We start from the raw sequence: 8,376 nt of genomic DNA, 5'->3' as shown, positions 1-8,376 counted from the left end.
ACGACTATAGGAAAGGCTGCTCTTGTTCAGACTTAAAAACTACTTCTGAGCCGATGGCTCGGTCGGCCTGGCACATTGGGATGCTGGCCTCGGGCAAAATATTGAGCTTACACCCCGCAGGGGCCCCTCTGACAGGGGCAGGCCTGCAGTTTCCCAGACTGGTGAGTATGATGTTTAGTCAGCATCAAAAAATCCAATCAGAAAGAAAAAGAAAAAGACAAATTCTTTCAGCCACATCCAATATAGGAAAACAAATGTTTGCTTTCCTCATGGATTTTCTGGTCAGTTGTGGAATTTTAATAATGCCACATGCTTTGGGCTGACCCTTTGTGGAGGAAAACGGAAATTGGACATTTGACCACCAGGATTCAATGAGGAGAAAGCCGACTGGTGGGTGGTGTCCCGATGTGGCATCTCATTCCGAGGTCTCACTCAGGGCTTTGAATCGATTCCGTGGCCGCTTAAAAGCTTTCTTCTCGGAGGGGGGATGGGACATTGCGGGGCCCTGGAGAGATTAGGAGCTGCAGGGACCTCCATGATGTTGGGGTTTTGTTTCTCCTGGGCTGTCTTCCTGGTACTTAAAAAAAAAGAAAAGAAAAACCAAAAAAAGCCTGGTCATTTTATCTCTTTGGTTACAAACATCTTTCATTCCTCCAGAAAGAAATGAAAACACACATTGCCCTGTAATGATGTTTACTGAGAAAAAAAAAATCCCCGAGTAAAATCAACAGACACAATCTGGATAAAATAGATCATTCAGCGACTTCCTGGCGAACTCTACACCTTAATCCCCGCCACCAGCCGTGCGCTCTGGGCTCCTGGGCATGTATTTGTTTTACTTTCTTGAAAGTGTGTGAGTGGGAGAGGCCCATCCACAGTCGTGCCGGGTGAATGGCAGGGAGACATTCCCCGAATAGCTCCTCAGCGCGTCCGTCAGTAGAAGTTTTTCTCCTCTGCTCATGGCAACGAATCAAATATCTAACTGTGATTTTTAGACCTCAAGGCACATGAAGAGATTTGTTTGACAAAGGAGGAGTGAATTAGAAAGCTTTGCTCCAGTGATGGGGAAGAATTTTCCGCAACATGAGGCTAACTCACCTGCACCACACTTTGCCTGTAAATGCCATGTCCCCATCAAACTTCCCAAAGGAAGAGAGCCCATTGGCCAGGGCTGGTCCCCACCAGAGGGTTTGGGGACTGTGGTCCCCCCTTGGCAACAGGCTCTGTGTCCTGACAGCAGCTGGCTCTCCGTGGAGGGTCCCCGTGGCCGCTTTTGAGTAGAGTGCTGACAGCTCCGATTTGGCAGGGAGCTGGGGAATCAGAAGTGATTCCTCCTCCTGCTCAGTGTAGTGGGGAAGGGACTGTCAGGGCCTTGAGCCACTCTGGCGTCGGGCAACAGAGGAAATGCTAAGGGGAGCGGACATCGGGGGCTGGGCCACTGCGCAGAGCGGAGGGAGGAGCGGGACAGGTCTGATGAGCGCACGTCAAGAGGATTCAGGTCAGACCCTAGAGGGCAGTGCGCCAAGCATCCTCCTGGGAGCCCGACGCCTGCCTCCCCAAGTCAGTGGTCCCGCGAGAGCCACGACCCCGGGTGCGGCCTTTAAACTGCAGCTGGGAACCAGAGGTGCTTTCTGGATGGACACTTTTTATTTAGAAAAGTGAACATTAGTGAAAACACATCAGCACTCCAAACCCACAATTTCAGGCGCCAATTAAATTTTTCTAATAGAAACAACAATCCCTGATTGTGAAGATTTTGCTGTAAGCCAGGCATGTTGCCACGTGGTCCGTTGGTTTGCTGGCTTGTATGTATGTACACACACACACATTCACCCTTCTGTATTTCTTTGAAGACTCGAGAGAGCCCTGTGGAAAGTTGCCGGCGCCCCATTTCACAGGAGAGGAAGCCAGTGTCAGACAAGGAGCTTCAGTGGAGTCCTCACACTCGTCCCTGCTGCTGACTTTTGTCACCGGCGATAATCAGCTGCTCTCTCCTTGCCTGTAGGTGCCAGTGGGCACCTGCTGATTAATAGCTCTGTCAGCCCTTGGCCCGCGTGTTTTTTCAGTCCTTTTTCTTGGACCCATTCTATGATTTTGCTTATTTAAACCTGGCTCATCACAGTCATAATGGTTTGTCTACACTGGAATGGAGCTCACACTCCTGCTTCCAGAAAAGCCTGCTTTTCCACATTTAGGAAATAATGCTGGAGGTAAAAGACAGGTGGTTTGATCAATCATGGTTTAGAAAACAACATTTCGCTTCTGCGGGGTCAGTTCTAAGGCAGCCACCTTCTCACTGACGGTGAGACCACAGACAGGTGGCTGCAGCGGGCAGGGGAGAGCCTGCCCTCCAGGTCCTCATCGGAACTTTAAATTCCTGGTGGTCAGACTCTGCACAGGACAGAGGCTGTTCTCGTCTCTTCCTTTGGGTTGAGATGATATTGGCCCATTCATATCCAAGACCTATCTTAGTTCTGGAAAATAGGACTGTGCAGTACAGGTGCTCTCTCTCTCTCTCTCTCTCTCTCTCTCTCTCTCTCTCTCACACACACATACACAGACACACACACACACACACGTGCGCTCACAGGAGTTCTCACACACATTCACCCTATACTCACACTCACAGTCCCCTCAGGCGCACATGCACACACACACTGCCGCTTTCACTCAGGGTCCGTCACACATACACATACATACCCTCATGTACACACACACACACACACACACACACACACACACACACTCCTTCAAAGTGGTGACTCCTGTGGGTGTTTGGAGTTCATGATCAAAACTGGGGGAGAGAGGAAGACCTCCCTCATGGGACTGGCATGAGGGACAGGATGAGTTTTAGCGACAGTCAGTCTGGGCCTCCTGAATCCAGTTGAATTCACCAAGAAGCCGCCACCAGGTCCCAGGCTTCATGCGGGGTCTGGTGGAGGGGGGCGGGGAACAAAGTAGGAGAGAAGCAACTGGTGAGGCGAGAGGAGCATGGGCTGATGGAAAGGTCAAGACCCACCTCTCCCAACTCTCCAGGGAGGTAGTGTCCTCTCCTGGCCTCAGTTTCCCCCATTTGTTTCCACTCCTCTCGAAACCGCTGCCTTCAAAGCCAAGGGAGGCCTTGCCTCCTTTGCTCTGGAAAGTGGAGCTGGGAGTGGTGGGAGGCAGCCGGCCACACAGATGCGCAGGGCCTTTGCACCTGCTGAGCCATATGCTTGGAGCCCTCTTCCCTGGGTGATGTGGCCCGGCAGCCTGCATGCGAATCCTGCGCCTGCCACTGACAAGCTGGCTGACCTCGGGCAAATCGCCTAACCTCTCTGTGCTTGCCTTATTTGCAGCTATGGACAGTGCTACCGCCTATCAGTTTGTTGTGAGGTTTGATGAGTGAATTCACGGAAAGCTCTGACAACAGCACCTGGCAGATGGCGAGTGCTCTGCGTCAGCTCAGCATCCTGCCTCCCACCCGATCAGACATTCCCTGGCTGACTGACACACACCTCTTTAGAGGGGCTGTGCTGACATCCCGGCTAACGTGGCTGGTCCTGTTTGTTTGTTGTTTCCTTCCTTCCTTCCTTTTTAAAAATAGATTTTTATTGATTTTAGAGAGGAAGGGAGAGGGAGAGAGAGATGGAAACATCAATGATGAGAAAGAATCATTGATCAGCTGCCTCCTGCATGCCCCCTACTGGGGATCAAGCCCTGTAACCCAGGCATGTGCCCTGACCAAGAATCGAACCGTGACCTCCTGGTTCATAGGTCGATGCTCAACACTGGTCAGGCTGCTTGTTTGTTTTTCATAGCACCCTGTCCTAACTTATAATTATATATATATGTGGGCATTGATCCCTTTCATCTGTTCTTCCCCGCCAGTCCATAGGCCCCCTGAGACCAGGGACCATGTCTGTTCCCCACTGTATCTCCCAAGAGCCTAGCTGTGTGCCTGGCACATAGTAGGCACTTAATACTTCGGTGTCAAAGAGCTTTGCGGTGACCTCAATAGAAAGGCAAGTTCTTCAGTATAGAGCAGAAGGGGCCACTGGCTCTGTGGAATGTGCAGCAGGAGGAAAAGTCCCGTCTGGGTTCACGGCACCTCCATCTCTCCCGCAGGAGCTTCCTGTCTCCTCTCCTTACCTCAGCAATCACGATTCCTTGGTCCCCCTCCCCCCGCCCCCCCTCCCCCCCACGACGTGCTCTGGGATGCAGCAGTGACAGTGAGGCCCACTTCCTGACCTTGTGGCATCCGCTGGTCTCCAGCGGAGACTGAAGTTAAACAAGAGGACGTCCAGAACGGGTGTCATCTGCTGTGATTAGAGGCTGTGGTGGGCCCCCCCACCGTGGGTCAGAGATGGTTTCTGTGGACAGCCTCCTGTCAGCCAGGTGACTAACAACTGGAAGGGCATGCTGGGCCCAGGGAACAGCATGTGTGAGCATCCTGAGGCTGGAAAAAAGCACAGGATCCTTGAGGAACTGAGGGAGCCTCGGGGAGGGTGGGAAGTGGGTGTCAATAGAAAGAGAGCGGCTTGGGAGGGGGCCGAAGAGGGGAAGGGGCCTTTGAGCTGGGAGTGGCCCCAGACTGGACATTGTCACAGTAACCATCACTCAAGACAAGAGGCAGGAAGGTCCCTGTTTGGGCACACTGGCTCATACTCAGAGGGCACCTGGAGATGCAGCCATTCGGCTGAAGGGGGGACGTGGTCACCTGTCCTGTTGACAGGCTTCAGGTGGAGAGCGGAAGTATACCCCAACCTGAGACACGTGCGCAGCCTTTCCCTTGTGAAAGACGAGTGCTCTGTGTGAAGGGAACTCTGACCCGCATGGCTTTGGAGTTCAAGGCCCTGGACTGTTTCTTGTCATCTTGCTCATTAGAGGATTAGAAGCCATAAGGACAGCGGCAGGAGCGGCTGCTGGTGTGTGACTTCCCAGTGTCTCGGGGTTCTCCTTTCTGCCAGCTGAGCAGGCAGAGGCCACATCGGATGCTGGCACTTCCTCATCCTGGCAAATAGGCCTGGCTGTCCTCGGTCGCTCATCTCAGGGACTCACCCTGACCAAGCAGCCGAGTCCCTTCTGTCGGGGGAGCACCAGGAGCTGAGAATGGGCATAGATGGCATGTGAGTGGCAACTCACTGACATACCTGGGGCACGACTATTCCCTGCACCCAGAGGAAGGGATAGAGCGGAAGGAAGAGACTCCTAGGCAAATAGGAAAATCAGGGAGCAATGGGGAATACACACGGGCTCTGGTCGCTGTGGTAGAAAGCAGAGTGTCTCCCAAAGATGCCCACTCCTGCTCCCCAGAGTCTGTGGATGTGAGGTCACAAACGTCCATGCACCTTTCCCCAAATCACTGCCTAACCCCGCCGAGCCCCGCTGACTCGCCGGCGGAGGAGGCAGTGGGAGCCAGGCTCCCTGACCAGTGGGCGTCAGCGGAGCCTTCTCGGGCGGGAGGCTCTGCCGTGTACTTCCTGCGCCTCGGGGAGGAGGATGAACATCTTCCTGCTCAGCTGGACGGAGGGGAGCGCTCCAGGGGAAGGTTCAGGGCCCGGGTGGTTTTGTCCAAGACAGTGAGAGCCCAAGGCAGGGAGGCGGCGGCTGGGGCGGCACGGGCTGGGGTGAAGGGTGAGGACAGTTATTCTTGGCTGGGCTCTTGGCATTCTTACCAGGTGAGTGCTTACCTTTCCTAATTCTCACCCGCCGGCTGCCGAGATTTCCACAGGCCGTGGGCGTGGGGCCTCGGATCCCTCCCGTGGCCCCTTGTGCACCAGTAATGCCGTCCCTGGTGCCTGCACACAGTAGCTGCTAAATTAAAGGAGTTGCCTCAGAGGAGGCACACGGCCCCTGCTTCACAACTTCCGAGGCCTGCACCAGGCGCCAGCCTGCCTTCCGGGTTGCCCGCCCCCCCCCTCCCCGCCATTCTCCTCGGAACCTTCGTCACTCCTGACCCGTGCCCATCACCCTGGCACAGGCAGTGTATGTGGGGAGGTGGGCAGCCTGGTAAGAGCAGTTGGTTTCCCTGTCATTCTGCATAATTTGCTCCGATGCTTATCTGCCCCTTTCACAAACCTCCCCTCCCGTGGGAGAGCTTGTTGGGTGACAAAGGTTTTCTTCCCCATTTAGTGGCTGGTGGTGTTGTGCCATTACTCTGTGTGCTGGTTAGGGGCGAGGGCGGGGCAGGCAAAGCCCTCGCCCTTGGGTCTCCAGCCTCCTGCCCCCACATTGAGGGGAAGAAGTCAGAGGTGGAGGTTGGGCAGTCCATCTGGTTAAGGAGCAGGGACGAGTCTCCACTTGCCACCCAGCCTCTGCCTTTTGAAGTGTGATCACCTTTCAGATCTGGCTCCACCTACCACGTCCCTCCCTCCCCCACATCTAGCCATACCCTCCCCCCACCCAGGTTCCAAATATGCCGTGTACTTAAGGCACAGAATTCACACATGGGAGAAGAAGGCATTGTCTCACCATTTATGTTCATCTGGACTTGTCCTTGAGTCAAGTCCAATGTCATTCCCATTGGAAAAAGATCCACTCTTGCTGTTCATTTAATAAATAATGACTTATTGCCGACATAGTGTGGGCCACTGGGCCAAACTTGGGCTTAAGAAGAAAGGTGAGTAAATCAGACGCCAGCTTGCACAGGGCAGAGAGGAGGCAGGACTACACAAAGGTTGGGGCAGGCTGTGTCTCACCGCCTGCCAGGAAGTAGGTGCTTTCCCTCAGGCCTCATTCAATCTGCTTCCTCCTTTTGGGACCGAGGCTCGGAGCGGTGGAGTGATTTGCCTGAAGTCACGCAGCTGGGGAGTAGTAGGGTCTGGATTTGAACCCAGGCGGTCCATCTCCAGAGGCCACACTTTACCCAGACCTGTACACACTGGTGACAAGGTCTTACTGCAAGAAGGGCTGGGAGAGAGCAGCAGGCGACGCTCTGGTGATTCTCGAGGGGGACACCCAGCCCGCATTCTGTCCATCCTCCCGCCTTCCCCAAGCCTGGTGCTCGGCTGCAGGACATCGGCGGCAGGAGCGCACTAGGCGGGAGTAGACAGCGTGTTGGAATAGCAGGATGGGGACGGGGACCGGAGTAATAATTTTTGAAAAGCTTTTCAGCAAAGGAAACTCATTTTTAAGAGGAATAAAAAGCAATTAGGTCTGGTGGCGGCGGTTCACAAAGGAAGCGCGGTTGTCAGAAGGAGGGCTGGGACGTTTCAAAGCCGTGCTGGAACTAAACAGAGAGCTGGACTTTGTTTTGTCTTTCTGGAGAACATGCTCGTTTTGGAATGAAAAGGCTCCGAGGGTGGCAGAGGACCTGGGAGCGTGAAATTGCATCACTGGAAATGGTTTGGGGCTTTTGTTCTTGAGGCTGGGCCTCTGAGGGATGGGCTTAGCAGCAAGCCCAGGCCACAGAGGGGCCTAGAGGAGGGGCAGGGGCAGTCTGGGCTCCTGCCCCCAGAAGGGGCTGTTGGAAGTGCCCTCCAAGTTTCCCAGCTCCTCCAATGCAAACTGCAAAGCCTCAGGGGGCCTAGTCAGATGTTACCCTAGGGGAAGGGAGATCTAATGTCCTGTCAGTGCACCAAATGAATATGAAAAACAAAAAAAACAAAACAAAACAACATTGTCTAGGCCCCAACCTCAGTAGCAGCAGAAGAGGAACAAGTGGGTCAGAGACTGGAGGGTTGTGACGCCCTGCAGCGCACTTGGAGGCCTGGGAATGCTGCGGAATGACCACACGGCCTGCTAATGGGCCCCTGGCCTGGCTTTCTCAAAGGGGAAGCTGACCTCACCCCTTCCCTGCTTCAGAACCTATGGCTCACCATTGCCCTGGAGAGTGAGTCAGGCTCCTTAACTGTACTCTCTATGTGACTTGGCCTCTGTTTATCTCTTCTCTGACCTCATCTCTTCCTTCTTCTCCTGCATCTCTGCTCTAGCAGCACTGAGTCACCTCTGGTTCCTCCAAGGAAACCAGCCCTCTCTCTTCTCTCGGCTTTGCAGACGCTGTTCCATCTGCCTGCCACACTCCTTTTGTTCCCTCTCTGCCCACCAACACTGTGTATTCTTGTGGTTTCAGCAAAGACATCCCAGCAGAGGGCCTCTCCTCTGGGCCACCTGCCCCACCCCCTAATCTCCTGGGCTTTTCTCATTACAGACAAATCGCTATATTGTATTAATGCCTTTATCTGTCCCCCTCAGGGGGTTTCTTAACCCCACTATTGATATGTGGCGTTGGATATTCTCTGTTGTGGGGCTGTCCTATGCATTATAGGATGTTTAGTGCTGTCCCTTTCCTCTACCCATCAGATGCCTGAAGCTACCCCCATTTCAAACGGTGACAAATGAGAACTATATCACCTGATGATCGATATGGCTGCTGGAGTTCCAGCCATCACATCC

The sequence above is a fragment of the Eptesicus fuscus genome, chromosome 12 (genome assembly GCF_027574615.1).
Source record: "Eptesicus fuscus isolate TK198812 chromosome 12, DD_ASM_mEF_20220401, whole genome shotgun sequence".
Lineage (NCBI taxonomy): Eukaryota > Metazoa > Chordata > Mammalia > Chiroptera > Vespertilionidae > Eptesicus > Eptesicus fuscus.
Note: the sequence above shows the minus strand (reverse complement) of the source record.